Raw genomic sequence first — 26,289 nt, forward strand, 5'->3', positions numbered from 1 at the left:
TTCAGTTGCGACTCTGTGAGAGATTTACGTTCACCGCGAGAACAAAATGCAAGGGTGGAATGCGACACGCTGGCCCCCGTTTGTCCTGCCTTTGTCTTTTGCCCATCCAGACCCCATGCTGATATAAGCCCTATGCTTTACCAAGACAGCCTGTCGTTTTTTATGATGAAACCAGATGAGATTTAGAGAGGGATGCGAGGAGAGGCGGAGAGAGGGATGGATTTTTCTCCTCTGACACCCCAGCGGAGGAACCACAGCGTCCGATTTTCATTTCAGAGGAAGAACTCAGGGGAGTCTGAGTTATGGACATGACAACAAACGCTGTTTTACTGCCCATGATGTGCTCTGTTTGTCCATCTCGCTCCGTCTCTATGATGATTCTCTCCCCGCCTGTCTGGCTGTCGTGTTTAGTCGTCCGCTTTTGGATCATTGCGTCCGTCTGCCTATCTGTCTGTTTTATAGCGAGTCAGTTCGTCTTTCTGCTCGTCCCGATGTTATTTTGTGCCTCAGTCTTTATACCTGTCAGGCGCCGAAGAAGTACAATGTAATTCCTTTGCCTTTGCCATCAACTACCTGTTCCGATAATAGATTCAGTGTTCAGTTCCTGGCCAATGTGACTCATTCCTATGATCTATTCATCTGCTGTTTTCAACCACCATCTCCTTCCTCTGTATTCCCACTGTGCTGGTAGTATCGAATGTACTCTTTTGTGCCTCCTTAGAATTGCCTTTACATTCGCGCAGTCATTACAGGCCTTCGTTGGCGGATCATTTGGTTTTTCATTATATGGGATAGTTTTATGAGCTGTCCCCCGGCTTGTGCAATAGTCATGCTTGTGATACATGCAGGTAATTATCCAGCAGCAATCATCTCTCAGAAGGTCAATAATAATATGACATTAGGCTGATGGAGTGGAGGTATATACTGTGTTATTGCAACCCTGTAGGGATTTACATGAGACAATAATGTATAGTGGACCTCTGTTCTGCTTCATGAGGTGGATTGTGTCATATAATTTCTTTGGTTTGAAGAGTAAGAGGAGGTCTGTGTTGTGGCCATGGGAATGGACATAAAACCACATATTAATGTTCTTCATGTAGGAGGGAAGCAAGAAGCTGTGGATGATTATGGGGAATGGAAATGGAATGCATCTCTGGAGCATTCGATACACAAACAATACCTTTTGTGATATGTTAAGTTTCTTTTGTCATTCACACACAATGCAGGAAAAAAAATGGTAGCAATTCTCCCCCAAGGACATTACATAAGATCAAACCTGTCACCTAAGCATTATAATATACGTACACACACCCACATAGACATAAATGCATATATACACGATCTGTGATTAAATGGAAGCTCATTAACGCCTTTTTGCTAAATAACATAACATACTACAGTTATTTTTTTACAAATATACATAAACAGTGCAAGTTACATTGGGGTGATTGTTTACAGCAGCAATATGACAATGATAATGTGGTTAGCATCTTCACATCAAAAGCTTGAAATCAGAGAAACACTGTCCGCGAATTTTGACTCAGCACCAAGCATCAATGCTGTAAACACAGAGTCCACCTCTTCTTGTCCCACTGTTGTCCTGTGCTCTGTCAACCCGGAACGTGGGCCATCTGCGGATCGAACAGCTTGATCTCAGATGCTGTGGCGGGGACGGGTCTCTTTGGTCACAACGGACTCTCATTTCACATTGTTTGGCCAGCCTGAGTTCCATTCGTCTATTTCCTTTCCCTGCAACCAGATATTAGCCAGGAGCAGGCTTTAAACCAAGATGTATTAGCTTGGCTCTTGTTCCAACTCTCCTCCTCCCTGGGGCGGTCCATCTGGTAATGATGGTGGGAAGACCTCCTGTACTTCTTGCACTAGCTTTAACTTTTGATTAATTCTAGTACACTTAAATTCTCACCTGGCATTGAGGTTGCATTTACATCCATTTAGTAAACCTGTTAGCATCGCTGTGTCTTCACCACTGACCTGTCTATTAAAAGACAAATGAAAATGAAAGATGATAGATGGATGATGTGTACATACTGTAAATAGTAAGCCATAAAAAGGTCAAAGTTTACAGAAGCTCAGTCTAATTTTGAGTAAGCTGATCAGAGCTGATGACCTCCAGTGTAATTCTGTCAGAGTCTGTTCCGTCAGAACATGCTGGAGGAGGATAAGGAAGAAAACGTGGAGCAGAGACTGAAGATGTTTACAGCATCCCAACTGCCTTAGGCACAATTACTTCCATTATTGTGTCTCTGTGCGAAATGGAGGAAGATGAAGGAGTGGAAGAGAGCGGACAAAGAACGCGAAAGCGACAGAGAAGGAAGAAGGTGGTAATAGGTTGAATTAAGGAACAGATGGGGGTGTGCAAGACTAAGAGGGAGTAAACAAGAAAATTGAAAGTGAAAATGAAGAAGGGAAAGATGTAATAATTTGGTCACCAAAGGGCAAATATGTGACAATCAAATCTTTCATCTTTCATCCCTTTTGATGTCAGAGGAAAAAAAGAAGTAGTGCTGTATGACTGCGCACGTTGCACAAACACATGTAAAAAAGACACACATTGCTGTACACAGATGTCAAAAAAACATTGGACTGAATCAAGTTTTGTTTGCGTGTGTGAATGAAAAAAAATAATGTTCAGTTCTTTACGTTGTCTTCGTACTTTGTTGGGCAATGTCTACCGAATACGAACATCATCCATTCCATTCCGATGGAAAGTGATACTGTAGTTGGGATGTGTGTGATTATTGATCACACTTTCTAATACCAAAGCTTTCATTGCTCTTTTAAAATCAGGACTGCACCTTTAAAGCAAAATAAGAACTTTTGGCAGGAGTTAATTGGGTGTTAATTTCAGACCCCGTCATTGTGTGACAGTGGCTTTTATCTCCTATTCTCCCAGTGTGAGAGGGCTCAGTGGTCGATGACTGTCAGCCATTCATGTTCCCTGCTCTCCAAATATTAAATTGGATGACTTGTTTGACCACTGTTTCTATATTTCTCCCTCTTTGTTTCTCTCTTTTCTCTAATAGTGTCTTTATGCTGTGCCCTACTTTCCGTCAGTCGATTCACTTCATCAATACGGGCTGCTTCCTCTCTGAGAACTTGAGCTCCAATGTGTGTGTTTTTTCTTTGTCTTGCACGAATATGCTCAGACTGATATTCGTGGCAGTCTCCAGGTATGGGTGCGAGAAGCTCTTTTTTATTGTTGCAGAATTATGTAGCTTGAGGCAAAAAAATACCATCAGTAAATCATCATAGCAGGGCAGATGAAAAAACACCAAAACCCCATTTTAAACGTCTCGTTTGCTTAATGCCAACAACCTGACTCAACCAAACAATGCTTTTGTTTATTCATTTAATAGTTTATAATTTTGCTCACTTATTTCTTCTCAGGGTCGCCAGGACAGGATCTGATTTTTATTTTTTTTTTTTTGGGCACGCATGTAGCAAAAAACTAATTTGACTCTAATTTCACTTGACACTTTGAATTTAGGCAAGTCTTCGAAACAGCCGTTTAGCAAAAAGTGTTAATTTACACCGACAAGAGTTCACCATTCAATCCGGCACGCAATAAGAAACATCCTTTCATTCACACTGTGGCTTTATTTGAACCTTTTTAATTAACCAGAGCTTTTATGTGAACGGGTTGACTCAGCGAGTGATTTTCTGCCTTACGCTGTCTCATCTCTCTTGTTTGAAATATTTGAGCGTTCATCTGAACGTAGCTTAACTGCTTATTACATGAGTGGAACAGGTCTAGAGCCTTGTAACTCTGCGCTCTAATGAAGACCAGGGACCACCCCTCACGTCAGCGTCAATATATCAACCAAACACTCTGAGGCAAGGCACACACATGTCAGCATACACACAAACACACACACATGCTCCATACTATTTACATCCATAATTATATAAGTAAATATATATATATATATATATATATATATATATATATATATATATATATATATATATATATATATATATATATATATATATATTTTTTTTTTTTTTCACTTATATAATTATGGATGTAAATAGTATGGAGCGTGTGTGTGTTTGTGTCCTTTCAAGTCTCATTTTTCATCAGTGTAGTGTCACAAATGATCATGTCATTGTGCATATTATCAACATTACACTAAACAAACGACCATAATCCCGCATTACACATACATACTTCACCCCTGTTATCTAAGTCACACATTCTTTATGTGATGGTGGCTTCACAATGTATACACGCGAAGGCATTCAAAACACATAAACGCAGCAACTCATCTGTCTCTGTGAGTCTTCATAATGGGCGATACGTCTACCATGCACTGCTTTATATTTAATAGTGATAAATACGGCGGAGCCTCCATTGCTGTTTGCGGACATAGGGCATACATCAACGGGAAAAATTATGTGGGTATATATAGCAGGTTTATAGTCTTTATCCTGTCATCTGTGTTTCACTTGTGTGATTAATGTCCTTATTTAGCAGCTGATTCAGAATGTGACTCAAGAGCTGCACTGTGGAGCCAAAGTCCTGCTCTTGTTTTAAAAAACATTCTGATTTACAGATTCAGATTTTTTGCAGGGAGAGCAATACCAGTCATCTGGTTGGGGGAGAGATAATACAGAAAGTACAGTCCTTTATGGCTGAAGGCTATTGTGGTGTTGTGGGTCAAATGTGGTTATATTGCTCAGCCAAACAGCCAAACATGAGGGTTTAAGCCTTTTCAACTTCAAGTTAGAAAATGGCATTAACCTTGTATAAACACCTGTGTAATCCTCGGACATCATAACCTAACTATGAAGCAAACCATTTCTGTCCATCTGTTATTTGCATAATTTGAGTGCCGTGCATCTGATCTGCTTCATGCTTGGTAGGTCTGCTGTTGTGGATCTAAGAAAGTGCAGTGTCAAATTTGGTGCAGTTTGGACACACAACTCATACAAGAATGCCAATTTGTGTGGGGCTGTGCTCCAGTGCTGGTGCAACAACTTGCTGTACTGATACAAGAGCAGAGGGTCAAACAAATTGGAGTGGGGAGACGCGGTCAACTCTAGTTTCCATTAGCTGTAGTATGCTAGCCAAACATTAGCTTCACGAACTGGAGTTTTTACGGTTGCTTGAAAGCATCATCAGCTAAGGTCAGAAATGTACTTTAAAATTCAGAGTTTGAAAGAGAAGCTGTGTAGGATCACCAGTAATAACAGAAACTGTTTTACAGGTGTACAAAAACAGAAATTTGTGTGATTTATGAACCATTCAAAACAAGAGAAACGAGGCATTGTGCCATTATCTCATCACGTCAAGCTAAATTGCATATGATCTTGCTAACGCTGAGTGTGACCATCATTTGGTGCTAGTTTTTGCAGGAGAATGCATCTAAATAAAAGCACATGAGCATCATGGAAAGATGTGAATTTAACCACACCGATGTGCAAAGCTCTCGTTTTATAGTGGAGGTTTAAATCAGCACAAATCTCTCTGACAAGAATGAAAGCCATGAGCGCAATTTACTGCAAACAGGATTTAATCTGCTCATGCATTAAATTGACTTCTGATCCTGGGACACATAGCGTTCTCAATAAAGCAGTGTCTGCTCTTAATTAAGCCAACATGAGGCAAATAAAATAAATCCGTTAAAATATATATATTCAAATTGAACAACATTGTCTTAGGCAATCCTTACTTAGACAGAATAATTAAAACCACTTCAGTTTGACAGTTCCCTGCCCCCTTCTCCCTTTCTCCTCGTCGCCTGCATTCGTCCCTATCTCTTTCAGCACGCACACTTACACAATTAGCCTCACTCCAGAAGGTAGTGGGCTCAGCAGCTGGAAAGATGGAGATACAGAGTTTCCAGTGGAAGACTGGTTTGTGTTTATTTAGCGGTTCTGTCTGCAAAAAAAAAAAAAAAAAAATCAGACATGACATCATCACAAACCAAGTTGAGCATGAGTTTTAGGAGAATACAATTAAGAGATTGCTTTTCAACAGAGGTGACAAAAGTCCACACAATCTTTACTCAGATAGAAGTGCAGATATGTCTGTTAAAAAACATACTCTGGTAAAAGCAGAAGTCCTCATTCTTGTTATTTACCTAAGTAAAAGGATCTGGATGCTCTAGAATGTACTCAGAGTATGAAAGCACAACTTCATATAGTTCACTTAAATGAGGCTGTGGGCGGGGATTGTTACTGTCGGCAATGTTGCATGGTTCGGTTTCATCCATGTTGCCGCCTTTTCTGCCCAACCAAATCTCCCTCTCTGTCTGTTATCGTCTTGTCAACGCAAAAATAATCGATTGGTCCCCTCAAAATTAACATTAACAAGCCTGTTTCGAAAACATGGGAGGGGATAGTACAGATATTTGTGTTAAAATATAGGGAGTAAAAGTAGAAAGTTGGCAGAAAAGTTAATACTTAAGTACAGATAACTTATATTTCATTACTTGCCACTTCTGGTCTTTGAAAATTTAGTTACGAAGGTGACCCTACAACAATATACTTATTTGAATATGTGTTTTAGAAACTTACAGAAACACTTTCAGGCATCAGTGCATCCATCATCTATATGTGAATGATGATGACGACACTTAATAACACAAGATAATTGTATAAGTGGGTGGAGTGGTGAATGTCGGAAGATGAAGGGCTTTGATATAGATCACGTATGAAGAGAAAAAGCAGTCCTAAGTCATGCTGGAGGTATATGATTATTATGACTAAAGCAATCAGCATTGCGATTGGTGAACAGCAGCATAACACTGATTTTTTTTTCTTTTTCTTTTTTTTGTATTACTGATTCATTATGTGGTGGGTAGTGAGTTGGCTCCTTTGTCTCGTATCCAAACATCTTGGCGTGATGCATGTGCTTTGGTTGCATATTTACCCAGGTCTGTGGTGCTTCCTGGAGTGTGGGGCTGTTTGCTAACTGTTGGGAAACAGTTGGGTAGGAGGCCCGAACCAGCAAACAGATTGTGAACACTGATGAACAGCATACTCGCCTCGAACCTGCAGAGACCAACGTTGCAAGGTGTGTCTTTTTTAGTGCCAAGGATGTGTTTTAGGGTGTGTGTGTGTGTGTGTGTGTCATAGATCCCTCTCAAGTAATACCAGATGGTGATGGCGCAGCAGAAGGGGAGACTGTCATTACTGTAGGCTTAGACTCTGTACCAGTGTATTTGCTAACCTGCGTGTGTCCCGCTGAGAGAAAGACAGAGGAGAGCAGAGATGAGCTGGCAGAACGAGACATGAAATGTCCTTAATACGACAAATTGAAATAAACGCGGGCAACTGCTAAACAATGAGCATCTCAACAGTGCTGGCTCGTCCCAGAAGGAACTGTTGCTGGTAATAATCAACCTTTGCGCCAGGCTCTCGGTTCACAGGGACGAAATGATAATAGAATCATCAAATAATAATAACAAAAAACCTGCAAATGAAAATGAATGCAATCTAATGACGATATCAATTATTGTAATGGCTTGGAGTGTTCTGTATGATAAAACACAGTAGCTAACCTCTCCCATAGGGACAGTATTAACACATTATTATCATTAGAGATTATTACAGATGGTACAAACCTCCCGTGCTTTCATGTGTGCATGTGCATAGCCCCTCCGTGTGCATAAACTATGCATGCAATCATAGTGATACACGCACAACCACGTACGCACAAATAAAAGGCATGACATTTTGATAAAAATCTAATGAGAAAAAATGATTATGAGCATCTAGTGTGGATATTTCCTTTCTTCAGCCATGTGCAAAAAAAAAAAAAAAAAAACTTGATTACTGTAGATTACCGTTAAGGAGATCAGCTATTCGGATACAGTGCCAGTCAGATAAGAACGGTGAGTTTCCAATACCGCATTAGCATCCCTACGCAGTATACCTGAAGAGGCACACGTAGGTAAATGAGGATCATATATTTTAATGACTCCCCACAATTAGGAAGGGATTTGAGATTAAAAGTGCCCTTAATGTGTCCTATTTGTAATTGGAGAAAAAAAACAAAAAACATGAAACGCAGGTACAGCTCCTAGTGGTAGGCTAAGTGCGCTGTGGGTGACTGCAAAGAGCAGCAACCAAAGTGGGGTATTACAGTAAAATGGAGGCGGAGGGGAAGCAGAGTTTGGGGAATGGATAGTGAGATAAAGTGAGGTGTGGACACGGGGAGGGAGGGATGGAAAGCTAAAGAAAGGATTAGCCATGCGGCGAACCGGAGAGGTTGAATAGGTAATGAAGGAGACAGGCCAGTAATGCATGAGAATAGGATAGGGGGGCTTAGCGGTAGTCGTGCAGTGCATTGATTACCTCTATCTGTCATTAGCTATAGTCCCTATACCTAGAGGGTTGGTGGTGGTGGTGGTGGTGGTGGTGGTGGTGGTGGGGGGGGGAGCCAGAGGAGGGAAGAAGTGAGGTTTGATTTGCCAGAGCAATCCAAAAAAAAAAAAAAAAAATGCAGCCTTGTGAGGCACTGCTCTAACTCCATTCCTTAATGATATTTACCGTTGATATTGTGACAAATTATTACATCATACCACACTGTGAATTGCATTCAAAGTAAAAATAGAAGTTGTCACTGACACAACACACAGTGGTAGACTGTAGCCAGACAAGTGACAGATGATGCGGCTGTGTTTCATCGACATATTTTACTCTCATTGCTTTAAATCCCCCTTCTCCATAATATATAATGTGAACGTGACATGCCAGAGAGGGTAACCACTGTCATTATATCTTGGTGGCTTGCCTGGAAACCTGAGAAATTAGGAGATGGGAGTAACTACGCCGAATCGCAACATAAGTACGGGCCAGCACACACTGTTGACCCCAATGCTAGTAAATGTGCATGTGCGTTTTGTGCTTTAGTGTTTACAAACCATCATGCAACATCTTCTCTGTGGATTTAATACGGTGTCGGGACAATTTAATGCTTATAATTTTTGTTTTACTGGGCCCATAAAATGTAGTGTCATATAGTAACACACTGTAGCCGTAAAGAGAGCAGATGTGCTCACTGCCCTGCCGCACCTGCTTTGTGGGCTGGAAAATGGACCGGCGAGCTTCACTGTTTCACACAAGTGAATCATCGGGAGTCAAGGCCTCGAGACCACGTGTGATCGTGAAACAGGACCAAGCATGCTGGAGACATGTGTGTTCTTAGAAAGTGCGAGCCCTCTGCATGTCCTTGTCGGCCTGTGCCTACATCAAGCTCTGTTCGGCAGAAAATAAACAGTGGCGACATAGTTATAGATTCAGCTGCCGATTACATCAGCCATTTGGTTTCATGCAGTGATTTAAATGAACTGTGAGAATGGTTGTAAACACCCTAAATGACTCTCTCATCTATGAAATGCTGTAAAGGAGGAGATGGCCAGTTGCAGTCAGTGCGTAAAACTGACTTGGGATCTCGGATGGCTTAACACAAAAGTTCATTTGAAACAACACATTTAACGACATGACGTGTAGGAATGTTGCGTTAAAATGTCTTTAAAAACAACTCAACCTTTGTTATATATTTTGTTGGTGTTTTTTTTTTTAATCATAAACATCACATAAACACCTGAAAATAGTACAAGTAATGTCTTGGCTCTCCTCCCGTCGGGAAACCTCTCCATATCAGAGCGGAATCTGAAGTGACTCCAGGTGTTTACAGAGGGCCTGGCTCTAATCCAGAATCTCTAGCCGGCTCTAAACAACTGAGCAGCGGCTCTTGCTCCCCGTTCCACTCAACACTTGCCAGACAATTTTTGTTTTGTTTTGATGGAGAGACCCTCTAGTGCCAGAAGTTGCATATTATACAATTGATTCCAAAATCAATTGTTCCATCAGCTGTACGGTTCCTACACAAGCTGTAGGTTAAGTTGCTATTGCACTAAACAAAGGATGCACTCTTAGAGCTTTACAATTATTATTTAATTTTTATGATGATCCTGTATGTCCGGCATCGGCAGCAGAGCTAATAGGTTTTACTCTAGTCTATGTGTGTCCACTGTTTTGTATATCTATTCCATTGCAACGCCGGCAGTCTAGACACTTCTGTAACATATACACACTGTGACAAATCCAAGCACTTCTTCTGATCCTACGGTTGGGAACCTTAACCTTACGTCTGTTTGTTGTTGTGTGTGTATAACACATACATGTATAATTGTGATAGCACATGATTCCGTAATTATGGCTGAAAACTCCTCGGTCTTGCCTCTCCAGCTGTCTGGCAGTGCTGCGCCACGCTGCACTCAAAGTGGACCATTTTGGGTGTTGACGATCAAGGGAGCAAGGAGCAAAACGGTCGTGGAGGTGTTTCACAACACACATGCCACCAGTGGAATTCTAGGGTTAGACCTGGCTGCATTATTGATGGAAAGGCCCTGCGGGAATGCAGCTCAGCAAATCATTACCACACACTGTAACACAGCCTTAACTGAGACATTTTCAATAGACTCAGTAACATCAGACTACAGCGTGACTGAGTTCACCAGCCCGAACAATCTCCGGTGTAAGTGCTGCCTCTGAAATAAATAAATAAACAAATAAATAAATAAATAAATGGCAGACATGCCCTCTTCTAGCAAAGAGTGGGCGGTGGCCATTTTCTGCTCCGACTCTTCTGGAGAGCCAGCTTAATCTCCCAGCATGCTCTAGTGGCCCAGCGGGGGTCCTCCACTTTGCCGAGAGAGGTGGCCGGCGGGCTGCCTGTTGCCCAGCGACTTTGAAACCATATGAAGTGTCTGACTATTTGCGCTTGTGTGATGGCGTATGTGTGTTCGGTGAGTCATGAGTGCCAGGACAAAATTAAAAACCACGCAGACACGGCTAATGAAGAATTCAGAGGGACCTGAGCTGACGCAGGGCAGCGACAGACACACACGAAGACACATCACACACACACACTCACACACATAAACACAGGCAGTCCAAGCCTTATACAGTCCCTCAGCTTGGGACGAGCTGGGAAGGGTTGTTAAATGAATTCTCAGAGAGGGGTCTTCTTGCAAGGATGTTGTTTTGCTGCAGTAAATGAATTAGCTGAACAGAAAAGCCAGCATGCAGAACAGACAGCGACTAAGCTCCCATCTGGCTGGTATTTTACACGGAGGTCTGTGTGAGCACATCCAGTAGTACCCGAACTATTCAGTGTGTGTGTGTGTGTGTGTGTGTGTGTGTGTGTGTGTGTGTGTGTGTGCGTGCGCGTGTGCAAAAAAGAGAAAGAGGAGGAATGAAATGAGCTCTAGATTATTCTCCTCAAGTACCACAGCTAAACTTTGCTATTTTAAATAGAAACAACTCAGCAAGGAATGCAAAACACTGATATATCCTGATGTTTTATGCTTGAGGTCAAACTGACCCCAAATAACACCTATTAGCCAATAGTGCGCACAAGACTTTCAAAATAGCCCAAAGCTACGGTACCATCATATTACTGCTAACCAGTTGTTCCACAGATTTAGGTCTGTGCTCTGCGTGCTTTTATTGTAAGTACTAGGCCAAATTTAAACATGGCCTGATTGTGTGCAAGCAAAAATACCTGAAGTACATCTGAGAGTAAACAGAAAAAGAAAAAAAAAAAAAGAAAAAAAACACATTATTATTAATACTGTTATTATCAGTGTATATATATATATACACACACTGATAATAACTGGTAACACTAAAAAAGTCCACAGTCATAAGGGTTAGAGAAGGTCCCCGTAAATTCTTACAAGATGCTTGTCAACATTAATAAGACTATATTAGTGTTAAATTAAAGCATAATAAACATGTTTTTTGTTGTTACATGTTTCACTGTCGTTAATACAAATCCCAGTTTCTCAGACGTAATGTAGGTACTAACTACAAACACAACTCATCACATCATAAAAAAGAAGTTACATAGTGCAGAGACAAGTTTCAGAGACATCATGCACCCTATTACAAGACACTGAACCATCAAAATGATTTTAAAGCTGTTATTTCAAGGTAAAATAGGTGACATAATGCTGCTTTAATATAGTGTGGAACAATGCACTGCAGTGGTTCTACTGAGATGTTTCTATTGAAGCTGTGTAATTGTAACCATTTGAATTCTGCCACTTATTGTCAGTGGTAGAGTTGAAACAATTAGTTGATTCATCGATTTTTAATCACAGAAGTAATTTTTTTATGGCAAAAATGTCACATTTCTGGCCTCTCAAAGGTGAATAACAAGTGGTTTTCTATTCTTCTATGACAGTACATTCATTTTGGGGGGTGCTTAGACAGTCTACAGACTGATAAATTGAGACATGCTGACACCTCACTTCTAGTGACAGATATATTTAACTGTTTTCTGCTATTTTTAAGTTCAGTGATCAATCAAGGAAACAATGGGCAGATTAATCGTTAAAAGCAGCACTAGTTTATAGCAACACCAGGGTTTGCTGTTTTCCTCTGTCTATGTGTAATGCCAGTCTGGCATATTTGTATTTGTCAAGCCAGTCTGGATACATTTTCACTCAGTCTTTGTCAGTTACCTCGAGTTCACTTTGCAATTATCAGCTCAAGTGACAAAAGATGTATTTGCCGTCTGTTCCAAATTCAATATGTCACACAGATGGGAAAGACAGCTTAGAAGAGTCTGCAGAGTAAATTTACATTGAGGTAACTGTTACACAGTGGTTACCTCCTCTATTGCTGTTGTTAGCTTGTTTTCTTGGATTTGGTTTTGCATGAGCAGAGAACGGCAAATGACAAGCCTGTTGGACAAACACAAACACATGCACACACACTGATTCCTGGCAAGAGCAACAACATTTGCCAATAAAGAAAATGAGCTGAGAGATTAATTTCCTAATTAGTTACCACTTGGTGACATTATCCACAAATATGATGTTCCGTCTTAGAGCTTTATCGACAATGTGCAGTCATGTGCCCCACTTCAACTAAGTGACCCCTTAAGTAATCACCAACATCAAGTGTGACTATTTGACATTTTAAACACCCATTTCTTGTTGCTGAGCACTGATGAAACCATGTCATAGTTTGTTGTCATTTGAGTCTCATAATCACAGCGTCACATAAGCTCAATATTGCTCATTAGAAACCTCTCCAGCAGTGCCAGACTTGAACTGAATTGGATTCTTTTTTTCTGTCTGATGCTGAATTGTGAACGTGTCTTCATTTCTTCCAGACATGATTATTGTAGTTTTCTCTTCTCCTTTCAACCTCGCTTGTCATCCAAAAACCCTGCAACTTGTTCATATCACTGCTGTTAGAACGCAAACCAGTTCTGGGAAATCTGCAGACACCACAAGGATTTTTATCTTCCTAAACCGGTTGCACATACATGCCAGAGCCAATGTCAAAGAATTACCCTGACCTACAAAATTCTGCTTGGAATGGCACTGCCTTTCAGCTCTCAGTAAAACCTATACCATACACCTCCCTGCACAGGTTGTCTCGACTCCAGTTATCGATTTCAAAGTATTTCCGTCCCATTATGCTTTTCTCGGGAGCAGTCTCCTCATCTTCAATAGAATGGCTCCTTCATTGCCCCATGTTGATTGGCTACATATGTTGTTACAGCTGTATTATGACAATCACCATTTTATTTTAGTGTTTATTATCGTTTCTCTTTATGATACAAGTGGATGCAAGGGTTTCAAACTTTTATGATCACTGTAAAATCTGACAAAGTGACCTTTCTTAAAAAAAAAAAAAAAAAAAAAAAAAATCGAGGAAAAGTAATTTTAGGTTGTTGAAACTTTAGACCCCACACAAGTTAAATGGAATGGCTTACTTAATGTGGTAATTGTAAGTCAATCGGTTAAAGTAAAGTCAGCTTTTTAATTTATAGTGTATACAATTGCCACCCTCAATTACGCCCCCAACAAGGCATTGGTTTCAAAAATATCAGCAGGGCTGATGTGGAAAAGCGTTGGGTGGTGCCTGCTCAGGCCCGTGTGAGCTGACCAATCAATACAGACCGGGCTTTTTAGAAACGAGTCCTGAAGAGACAGGCACTAAAACGGAGCGGTCTGACAGGGGTTGAAGAGAGCATTAATGTGTTTCTTGAATGCGAAAGCATGAAAACATTTTGTAGCAGGCACTCAAAATGATCTTATGAACCTGATAATAAGCATTACATGGGATCCCTGAGTTGATATAGTGAAACTGTTGTTATGAGTACTTCCAGTTGTCAAAGAGCCTCATTATCTTTCATTCTGAGTTGTGTTTGTTGATGTCTGATCACAACATTTCCTTTAGCTATGGTTTTGTGTCTACATACTCCCGAGGGAAATATCTGGTTCTTTAGCTGCTCAGTTATCTATGTTCACCAGCTAGTTGCTAACTTCTGGAGCGTCTGCTGTTTGGTGAAATCGACGCTATGAGAGTTGTGAGAGTGAACCAAAACAGTAAACAACCATTAAGCTCCATAAAAGTGAGGGGTGCTGCAGATCCAGAAGATAATTCTCTGTAGTGTCATCACTATGAGCAACATTTTTAAAGCAAAATGTATTATTTTACCACTTTAGGCACAATAGTATCAGGCTCCTATCTACATAAAGTTGTCCCAAATGCCTCAAGGAAAGCTTAAAGTTTCAGAACAAATTCACACAGTTTTTTCCAAGGTCTATAGACTTATCTGTCTACCTCTCTCCCTCGCTGTGTTGCTTTTTGTCCACTTTTTATAGCTGTCTCTTTCCCTCCTTCCTTCTGTCTGTCTCGTTTTTCATTCAGCTTCAAATTGTCAGGTTTGCTAAATGAGATTTAATACTGGAGCTGTCAGGCAGGTGACTGATACCGATCAATCTCCAGAAAGCCAGGGGAGCGTGACGGGCCGGAGACCGGATCCTGCACAAGATCAGCTGGAATTCTTATCCACAGCATCTCGTCTGGGGGCCAAATCGATGCCAAAAACACGAAGGCAAAGCCATGTGATACACTTGAGTTGGAACATAGGAGAAAAGACAGGCTACAAGCTTATCAGTAATGCCATGGTTCATGAAACATTTGATTCAAACAGTTTGATAATGTAACTGCAATTGATAAGCCCCTGGCATCAGGAAGCTGTATTGTGACGGCCTCTCCAGTCACCACTTAGACAAATCCAATAAAACCAAGACCCTAGTAGAGGAGGAATGCATGAAGACACTAAGACAATATCAATATCAATGTCACATTTATCTCAGTGATGAATGGTATAATTTATATACAGTGCGTATTATGTAGCAGTGATAAATAAAGAAGGTACTCGTAACTGAATGAGATCACCAGGCATACATCACTTGACTTATTATGTTTATATAGTGTTTATGTGTCATTATAATGCTCACTAATGTGATTAATGTCATCACTTAGAGCCAGCTTCACCTCATGACTTAAGTCCTGCATAGTGTTGATTAAGATTAACCACGGTGGAAAATGAAGAGAGGGAAAATAAGCCATTTTTGTATCATCACTGCCAGGATGTTAATGTCGACACAAAAGCTAAGCTGTTCTCTGGGAGACAAGAATAATGGAATTTTCTCCAGAAAATAAATCCCAGAGGCATGAGCCTGGCATCACAAAGGTGTATAAAATGATTTTATGAGTAAGATAGTTGAATAAAAATAAAATAAAGTTATTTTTGTGTGTATGTCTGTTTGAGGGGTCATGGTGGATTGTTATAAGACAAGACTCCATGGAAAATCCACCCTGCAGATTTAGTCCAGAACTTTCTGCAGACTTGAGCTCTCAGTGAGATTACACTCAGGAGGACTGATTAGTCATGTTGCCTTGGTCTCAATAAGGATTTGTTCAGTCAGTCAGTTCTGTTAATTTTCATAAGCACACACAACTTTATGTACGAACAAACACACACGTGCATATACACTCAGCTGACATGGCAGAATGCATTGCTGAGCAGCCAAACAGAAGAAAGAGATGACAAAAGGTGTGACTAAAAATGAAGAGGCCTGATATTTGGGTGCAGGACTGATTGAATGGGTGAGGGTGTAAATGCCAGATTATACAGGTGGCACCATGGAGTTGTACTGCAAGGAAGATGTAATGCATTGTTTTAAGGAGTTTTTTTACTCCAATAACGGCAATATCAGATAATGTTGACCACCTTGAATGTGTACATTTGTGAATGAAAATAGCAGTAGCGGCAATGAACAGTACCACTGAGGTGGAGCATGTAGAGAATCAAAAGCAGAGCTACAGACAAACTAAGTACTATCCCTCAAACTGCAACAAAAACATATACTTAACACTGCGGTGTGTCTATTTGAGAATAGAAACACCGCAATGTATGATGTACAATTGTGTACATGGGGATTTTGATCTACCCAGACCCAAAGAGTTACTGGTACTTTCTCACTCTCTAAATCTTTCCATTACTTGTTGTTTGTTGTCTCATTTTCGCACTTTGTCTTTGCTCATCTCCTTTGTCAAAGGAGAGGCAGCAGTGCTATCAGACTGTCAATAAACTGTACAGCACAGTCAAAGACATAGACAAACACAAACTCACAAAAACACCGTCTGTCAATTGAGCGCAGGTAATTTTCACTTCCTTACATGGCAAAGCTAGCAAGAACTCAGTGCCATTAAAAGGTCCATGTGCTATTGATCTTTACACAGAGGGAAACTGTAATAAAAAGGAAGAAAGGAGAGGAAGAGATGGGGTGGAAAAATCGGAACGGCTGCTCTATTGATTCCAATGAAAGCTCACTAAGAATTAAAAGCACAGTAGGTGTGCAAAATAAAGGGGCCACAGGAAATGTGAAAGGCAAGGCAGGAGGTGAGAAGAAAAGTAGGTACCTATTTACCCAGATTTTAAACAAAATTGGTTAACATTTTGCGCTAAGGTACCTTAAAAAAAAAAAAAAAAAAAAAAAAAAGTTTCTCAGGAGTAAGTAAAAAATGAATTATGACTGACTTGTTACGAAATGTTAATGAGAATAAGTGTGACTCGATAACTATATGATGAGTTGTGGGAGAACAGCCTGGGAGATAACACATTAATGCATCATTAGGCAAGGATTAGTTCATGAATATCTGTGAATCTTCATGAGCTGTCACTGATTAACAACTCATTTATTACTGCTTACATCATCATAACTTTTTGTGCACCTTCAAGTAAAGCGAAACAATACAGAGTAGTTATGAGTACACTTGATAAGTGCTAATTACTAAATAATTAGTTACTCTTTTTGTGCTGTCCCTTGTAAGGTGACACATAAGTAAGTAGTTACTAAGTATTTCCTAATTAGTTCATGTTTATGACAAGCAGCTTGCATTAACAACACTGTGAAATAAATGTCCACTTAGGCAGTTCCTGATTAATGACTCATTAATTACTGAAAATTTACATCATCTTAAGTTACATATAATATGTATTATATATGTATTATTTATGTATATATATGTGTATATATATATGTATTATATATATATATATATATATATATATATATATATATATATATATATATATATATATATATATATATATATATATATATATATATATATATATATATATATATACATATATATATATACACATATACACACACACATACATATATATATATATATATATATATATATATATATATATATATATATATATATATATATATATATATATATATATATACACACTATATATACATATACACACTATATATACATATACACACTATATATACATATACACACTATATATACATATACACACTATATATATATACACACTATATATATATATACACACTATATATATATATATATATATATATATACACAATATATATATACACACTATATATATATATATATATATATATATATATACAGTATATATATATATATATATATATATATATATATATATATATATATATATATATATATACACACACACACATATACATATACATATACATATATATATACATATATACATATACATATACATACTGTATATATATATATATATATATACACACACACATACATACATACACACACATATCATTATATATTATATATATATACATATATATTAATATAGGCTGGAGGAACGTGGAGGAACATAGTTAAACCACTGTTATACCAAATAAGTGTGTATATGTATGTTTGTTTTAAGTCAATATAGGCAATTGACTCCCTCTGCAAGCATATGGCTGTTTACTATTCTTTTGATCAAACACTTCTACTGAGGTGTAGTTTAAGAAATATCACATATATGGCAGAAGTGGTGAGAGTTGTTGGAAAAAAGTCACAAGTCGGTTAAACCTAAACAAAGCTAAAAGCTGTTTTGAGCAGCTTCGCAGTTGAATTTCAGAGGGGATCAGCAGTTGTAGAAGTGGTCCTCTTATTTGGACAAGGGGTCGTTCAAAGTTAATCACAAAAATATTGCCTAATGGAGCTTTAATGTAGAGTGCAGATAGCAAATAAAAGCAAGACTTAGCAGTCGAAAGAAAATTAAAAGCCACATTTGCATAACTCATTCTGAAATGCTTATCATCTTTCGAAATGGGATAACAGAGCTGCTACATCCACTTCAGGTTTCTTTTTCAGTGTGTTTGCTTTCCTTGAAATAATCCCATCATTGGTCATTCAATATTCTGCTCATACAGTGTGACATGTTTTTTTAGCCAGTGGACTTAAGTTCACTCACAGGCTACTGCTGCTCATTCTCCATCTACAATCCAAAAATGCATGACTTGGAGTTAAAATCAGGAATTCACTGTTAAAGTATTCGCACAAGTACTTTTGAATGTAAATCCATTCATGTTTTAGTACTTTTGGAATATGTTATTTTGCAGTGTTGAGTTGCCAACAGTTTTACATGCTCAACTATTTCTTTTCAGCTATTTTGCTTTTTTCTTTTATTTGGACACTCTTTTCATTTTGGTGTTATATGATTATAAGTATGAGTATGATTATAAGGGGTGTAACTTGAGGACAACATAATGGAATACTGGATGCTGGATGAAAAACATGCGTGGAACGCAAACATTATGTATGTCCCCTCCAACGGGACTATAAAAAGTCAGTCCTGCAAACTAGCTATCGATCGCCCATTAGTTACAGAAACTAATGTGCATCTGAAGGTGCAAGTCCAATCTTTAATGTATACATCATGCATAGATTATCTGTTCATTAAAGTGACAGAAGGTCTGGCAAGAACCCCAGATGAGCAGCTCCTCTATCGTCCACCGCTCCCCTCTCTCTCTCTCTCTCCCTCTCTCTCTCTCTCTCTCATTGTGTTGGCATGTATATAGACTTTTCACTGGCCTCGCTAACCCATGACCGTTGCATGTAATCAGTGAGAATAATTAGAAAGAGGGGACACTTTAATATGTCATTAATGAGAATGTTTCAATCGCTTTCCCTCTCTCAGTTGGCGTATGTCTGCGGGACGAGAGGGAGAGAGAGAGAGAGAGAGAGAGAGAGAGAACCCACCAAGGGCATTTGTTCTTATTAAAATAATTTCAGAGGAGCAATTAACCAAACGGGCGACACTATCGCCATTCCCAACCAATCAAACGGCCACAATTCCTGGCCAATAAAATAATCTTTATTCGTTGGGGAGTTATTAAGCAGTCTGAGAAATAATTACTGAGGATTCTGGGTAATTATGGCCAGGATATGGTCCAAGCTTCAAGATCCATTTAAGGCCCAATCGGTAATGTTTTTGATCATGTAACTTAAGGGTATATCAACCTACACAATTAAAATGCGACGAATTAGAAATGCCTGCATTTTGCACGCTTCCCCATTGATCATATCAGAGTATTGGCTTGTTTTACGTCTCTTTTTACAACCGCTGCTAATGAAAACAATTATGCTCTACATTGCTGGTTTGAAATGTTGCGTTTACAATTTCTCCCAAACTAAGGACAGAGTTCACAGAGAGTTATTAGGCACGCTAGAAATAAAAAAAAAAATGTATATATAAATACATTTAAAAATGTTTTTTTTTTTTTTTTAATGTAATCACTTTTGATTGATATTCTTAGTCAGGGGAGACATATAGATTATTTGGTAAATGATATACCATTATTAAAAACTAGTAAAGGGTTAAGGTGTAAATGTCCAATCAGTGATGTCACAGTGTACTGGCACACCATTCAGGGCACTTCTACATCAGTAATCTGAAGTTAGACCCTTGGGTGTCTTCATAAACAAGATGTTCAGGTGTGTTTTTCTCTGGTTTTAAATTCTAAAATGACAACAGAAATGGGATTCTGAGTACTTTGATCGTTTAATAAAATACAAAGTATAACCCTCCTCAAAGCATGGCCAATGACAGCCCTCAGAAGCATTAACTGTAGCCCCAAAACATGAGCTGAAATGCACGCATTGGACAGTATTTAATCATCCAGTGTCCACTGCAATCCTCTCACGTTCAATAGCCGAACAAACAACTCAGCAGCTGGGATAAACTGTGCCATTCCCCATAATTTGGAGAAAGCTACTGGTTACATTCAATACAACCCTGTATGTGTGTATGTGTGTATGTACATGTATGTATGTATGTATGTATGTATGTATGTATGTATGTATGTATGCATGTATACACACACATGCCTCAGTAAAGTCACAGCTGGGACCCGAGTGAATATCCGCTGAATATCCAATCACACTAACTTCACCCCTGTAGTTTATATAGAGTAGTTTTGTCTAGGAGTGTGGACAGCAGGTCTGACGGGGCTTCAGACGGCAATGTCAAGTTTACCTAGCTAGCTGCTTACAACTTTTAATTCTAGCTAGCGACTGGGGTCTAGTAAATGTAAAGTTAATCCAATAAGCGTGGTAATTTGCACATGACATGGGGTTAAAAGTTCGGCGGAGCTGAAAATCCAGCAGCGCACAGCCACAGAATGCATATAGGGGAAACACTGATATATAAGTGGTGACCCTGTTATTTTTTTCTCTGTTAGCTTAGTTAAGTTAAGGATTTCAGCAGACATCTCGGCAGTATAATGTGGAAGTCAGAAAAGCCAATATGGGAGAACGCGTGTGGTTGAATGGATCAACTGTTACTTCAACCTTGGGGGAGAGATAAAGATATCTGGCTTATTGAATCAGTTCCTAAATGAATTTGAATGCTGTCATGAGCCCAATAACAAATTCTGTGCTCACAGTTCATCATTTTTCCTGTGCACTCATTTACTGGCTCCCAGTATCAGTGCTTGGTCATCAAATGTTTGGTTTGAGGTAACCCTGAGGTCAGGTTTTAAAGAGGGAGCCTGTCCTTGAAGGATTATAGGTTGTAATATGGATTTAGGTAAGAAATGCGTAACACCCACTCAGCTCAGATGAAGGGTTTGCCGTAAGTATGACTACAACTGTATGAAAATTGAAGTGAAAAAAGCACAATTAATGAAAAGGATGACGCAACCTGCGTGTGAAAAAACAAAGCTGCAAAAAAAAAAGCAAAATCTGAAAAGCCTGTATGATAGTGTTGTTTCATTAACGTGAGTCATATTGTTCTTTAATTAGCCTGATCTCATTTCAGTCCCCCTGGGTTTTTGAATGACATGTACGCTCTAAAAAAGGGTCATGAAGAAAAAAAACAAAACAAAAAAACACTGATTGCATCCTCTTCTTTTTGACGCTGCACCATTGAGGCATCACACTGAGTCCTTGATGCGGCTACTCTGACAATGACGATCATAATGATTTTGAGAACTCACTGATCACTGATAATGAGGCTTATTTGGGAGCCCTTTGAAAAAAAGATGTGGGCTGATTAGTTTTTTTTTTTTTGCCCAAATTAGGAGAATCCAATAGTTTAAATTAAGCTCTTCATATTTTGATTAGACTTTTTTTCCCCCCTCTCGTGTACGTGTTCTTGTGTAAAGGGCAGCTGACTGGACATCTTAATCTGCTTCCATCTGTCTCTTGCTCCATCTTTTCGCCACATTCTCATCTCTCTGTGCGAGGCTGTTTCCTCTCCCCCTTCCACCCGAGGTGCTCAGGTGTAAACCAAACAACCTGATGACTGCAGTCAGATGAAACTGATGTGACGTGTTTCAGACTTTCTCCGCTCCTTTAATACGGAGTCTCCCCCTCCCTACCCACCCCCTCCCCCCTGCCCCCCCCCCACCCACCCCCTCTTTTCGAGGCCTTGGCTCCCTCGCTCCGTCTCGCTCCCTTTTCCGAGAGGTGAGCAATCCTGAAGCTGGCAAAGTGATTCCATTCGGCGGGCTAGTTATTAAATTTGCTTGAAAATCTCTCGCTGCCCCCTACCCCCTTCACCCCCGTTGTCCTCCTCCTCTCATCCATCTCCTCGTAACTCCTTACTCCCTGGCCCAGCGCCACAGTCCCCGACTGTCATCAACATTCAGACCCATAAAAACCTACAACAGCGACGAGAGAGCCAAGCAAGAGAGAGAGGAGAATTTCCAAGACAAAAAAAAAAAAAATAGCCTTCTGCTGTTTTTTTCTAAAACATGGAACGCTCTTCAATAATCTCTTTTATTACCACGATTTGTTACCCAGCCCGGCTGCATCGGGGCAGGGGAAGTGGATGGGGAAAGGGAGCAAAAGGGGAGAGTTGACTGGTGGAAAGTCAGTCGTGATAACACTAATGAAGATGGCTGGCTCAGGCCCGTGCATCCCATATATCTAATAGGTGCGCTGCTTGATGAATATTTATACTGACGGTGGAGTGGAGAGCCGAGGAGTGGAGCTTTTAGGCGCACACACAGTCGCAGCCTGTCACATGTGGCACCGGCAACCACACTCAGACGAACAAACAGCATGTCGCTTCCACAAAAACAATCGAGGAAGACACTCCGCGTTCGGCAACGTTCGAGCTGGAATATTCGCACAACACACTACACATGACATGGGTTCATGCATTATGTATTAGAGAAATCATACGTAATGGTCTACCGGAATAAAATCTCTGTGACTGCACGCCTGCTCCGGTCGTGGATCCAGGAGCAGACCAGGGATGGCAAAAACACATCCACCCCACCGATAGTGAAAGCTGGTAGACAACTAAAACACTTTCAACTTTACACACAACACACGTGTCGCCAACACAGGCCGTTTCAAAGGAGGTTCACGTCTTTTATCAGGCTGACCGTGGTGGGGTGCCCAACTTGATGCGCCGTAGGTGAGCGCTGACAGAGAGAAGCCGGTAGCACATCAAAGAATATTAAGGCAGATTTACTCCACATTTACCCCACTTGACAGCCAGGAAATCTAAATTGAAGGCTCAGTCAGGACCCATTGCTCGCATCTCAGAGTGTGAAGGGTTTACACATTTGTTCTTATCAACTGGCAAACTTGTCTGAACCCGCCTGATAATTCCAAGTATTGACATTTATAGCCTAACATAAACACATCCTGAACATATATATATCTTTTGTTTCTTGAAAAGTGAAAGTGCCATTGTATTCCCAGAGAGTCAGATATATAATGATGTAAGGTGAACCTGTCAGTGTCTTATATTGCCTTTAAATCCAGTCTATATTTAAGAAATTTGTCCCAAAGGTTGTCAGAATGTGTGTTTTACAATGTGTTTATACTTTGACACACATCATGAATTTTGCATTGAAATTTCAGTGGGATTTCAAACAATTACTTTATGCTGTGATATTAGGAAGCCTTTTTTCGGGGGGTTTTTTGGGGTTTTTTTACTGTCGGGTAAAGCTGACTGTCAGTTAAAGTGCTGTGAAGCGGAGTATAGGTTAAAAACTAAAGTCATGAAAAGAGTTGAAGTTGAAACACTGAAAATGTCTGAAATGCTGCATGTTCCTGAACGTGATTTGTGTCAGTCAGGTGTCAGAAATCTAAGAGCTGATGTCAGTTGAAGTGCCATTCAATATGAAAGTGGTGGAAGGAGAAGAATGGCGAGCTGGTGTGCAATGCTGCAATGTGAAATTTTGAAATGGATTGAAGATGCCATGACATTTGTTTGTTTGAAGGCACTCAAGCCCTTGCATATCTGAAGTAAACACATTTATATTGGGGTTTTTTTGCTCTGTTCTGTTTTGTTTATCTGTTTAAGCCCACCAGCAGTAAAACAGACACAGGACCAAGCAGATTTTTTCATTAAAACATGTTCTTTCAGACTGGTTGATGTTGTTTTGATTTTCAATATTTGGCTTGAGTTATAGATCGTCCAGAAAGTTCTTATACTGGAATAAGAACATTGTGAACGTGTGCTAACTTTGTCTTTATTTTCTTTCAGTAGATGAAGTTTGAAGTTTTTATTATCATAAAAAAAAACAAAGAAAAAAAACACAAACTGAAAACTTGTTTCAGATTGGTGATTGGTGGTGGAAGTGATGAGTTTGTTTATTTGAATTGCTGCTACCTATTGTTGTTGCAGTTTGTTTTTGATGTGGGAACTGTCAAGTAATGGCTTTTCTTTTTCCACCTAGAATGCATCTGGTGGGCTGGGTTTGATCCGCTAAATTAGATACCTTATTTGATGACAGAAAGGTAAGTTTGGGGCAGATGAAATTATAGAATATTGCATGCTTATTGTGTTTCACACTGCATTTAAAAGGTATATTAAAAAAAGAAACAGTTGTACTGAGCAACTGCCCCAAACGAAACTAAATAAATAAATCAAAGTAAATATACCAAAGCAATCAAAACTGCCCCGACTGAATAATAAAGAAACTAAAAGGAAGAGAGAGAGAAAAAAAAAATGAAGGACCACATAAAAACACAACAATAATGAAAAATATCGACCCGGCAGAGAATCATTAATGCATCCTCCTTAGGACTCAGCGCTCTGTGTTTGTTTTTGCTTTTTGCTGCTTTGTTTCTGCAGACACAATTACCGAACGCTGTATAAACACATTACTTACTTGAGTCTAATTATCATTACAGTCTAGAGTATCACTGTTTATTCCCATGCAGCATAATAATTATTTGTTTGGTTGAAACATTAGCGCTCATTTGTGTTCCGCGCAGAGAAGTCACCCGGTCACACTCCGTAGTCGATGGATGAAGCCCTCGTTTTGGTGCGACCCCGTCAATAAGATTAAATGCTAATGTTTGGTTTTAATTTGAGGGTGTCAAATCACTTTTTTTGACCGTTACGCACGTTCAAAACAAACTGGGTTCAGCACGCAATTAGAACAAATGAAAGGTGGCTCTGACGTTCCATTAAGCTACAAAATAATTAAATAAATAAATAAACACAAAGACAATGCCATATTCTCCCCAGTTCCTTTAGTTTATACGGCGAGTTTGGACGAAGCCTGAGCCACAGGTATGTCGACTCCAGCCCCGCTGACAGCAAGGCCAGGATGAGAGGAAATTGACAAATAAAAGTATAAAGGGAGTGCGGGAGGGGAGGCGGGAGAAGGGAGAAGGTGAGATATATGAGAGAGGTGTGCTAAACCACTTTTCTCGCCTCAAATCAAAAGCGGAGTGGTTTTCCTATCTGGCTGTTAGAGGTAAGATATGAGCCGGGCTCTGCACTCTGACAGGATAATGCACCTGACTGCCAACAAACACGCACACGCACGCGCAGGAAAGGACAGACGTACACAAGCACACAGGTGTGTATTTAGGTACACGGGCAAAACAAACACACACGTGCGTACAGTGTACCTACAGCGCTATGACACAAGAAGGCAAAGCGCGTCCACGGACAGAAACACACGCTGAGATGCACACACAGCAGAACTCTAAGTGGTAGTTGGAAGTGATGACAGGATAACACACTGGAAAGCCATCGTCAAGATAAATAATGTGCACAACCAGTTTCCTATTGTGTAAACTCTGTGTGTGTGTGTGTGTGAGTGTGTGTGAGTGTTTGTGTGCATGCGTGCGCTTCCGAGTGGTGCACTTTAAGGGGCCGTACGCTCATCAAGCCGACTCAGCAATAGTGTGTGTGTGTGTGTGTGTGTGTGTGTGTGTGTGCAGTGTGGCCCGGCCGTGCGTGGGTGTGTTCACAGCGTACGTGTGTGTGTGTATGACCCGGCCGGCAGCGCTGCGTGCCCCAGACGTACTAGCTCATGTAGAGAGGTAAAACATCTTGAGCGAGTTTTGATTCATTTCCCCCGCGGTTGAAAGGGACAGGAAAGTGCTGAGTGTGAGAAAAAAAGGTGAAAGAAAGAAATGAAAAAAGAGGTGGAAAAGGTATGGTCATGTCACCCGCCTTTAACTTCATGCCTACTCCACATATTTTGGATTCGGACCATAGCCATATACCATTCTCCTGGACCAGCTCCTCGGCCAAACGCCACACAGCCACCAGCACCTCTGCCACCCTGCGCTCCGTAGACTCCCTGACTGTGTGTCCACCCCACCACCTCACGCGGAGCTGCCATCCTGAGTCGG

At 40.0% G+C, this 26,289-nt stretch overlaps 1 long non-coding RNA gene across 9 annotated transcripts in view; it reads right to left on the reverse strand.

The window, feature by feature from the left end:
• Positions 1-903: 903 nt before the first annotated feature.
• Positions 904-26,289, reverse strand: part of LOC119011929 — a 48,582-nt gene continuing 23,196 nt past the window's right edge. For 2 of the 9 annotated variants that reach the window (XR_005072312.1, XR_005072297.1), the window contains 3 exons: positions 7,123-7,212; positions 6,899-7,020; positions 5,520-5,905 (listed from right to left, as the gene is read on the reverse strand). This is a non-coding gene — a long non-coding RNA (uncharacterized LOC119011929). Of the gene's footprint in view, positions 1,997-5,519; positions 5,906-6,898; positions 7,021-7,122; positions 7,213-7,814; positions 7,904-9,045; positions 9,229-14,625; positions 14,868-26,289 lie in introns of those variants that run through there. The other 7 variants (XR_005072311.1, XR_005072315.1, XR_005072307.1 and 4 more) reach the window with 7 other exon arrangements.

Source organism: Acanthopagrus latus, chromosome 2 (assembly GCF_904848185.1).
Source record: "Acanthopagrus latus isolate v.2019 chromosome 2, fAcaLat1.1, whole genome shotgun sequence".
NCBI lineage: Eukaryota > Metazoa > Chordata > Actinopteri > Spariformes > Sparidae > Acanthopagrus > Acanthopagrus latus.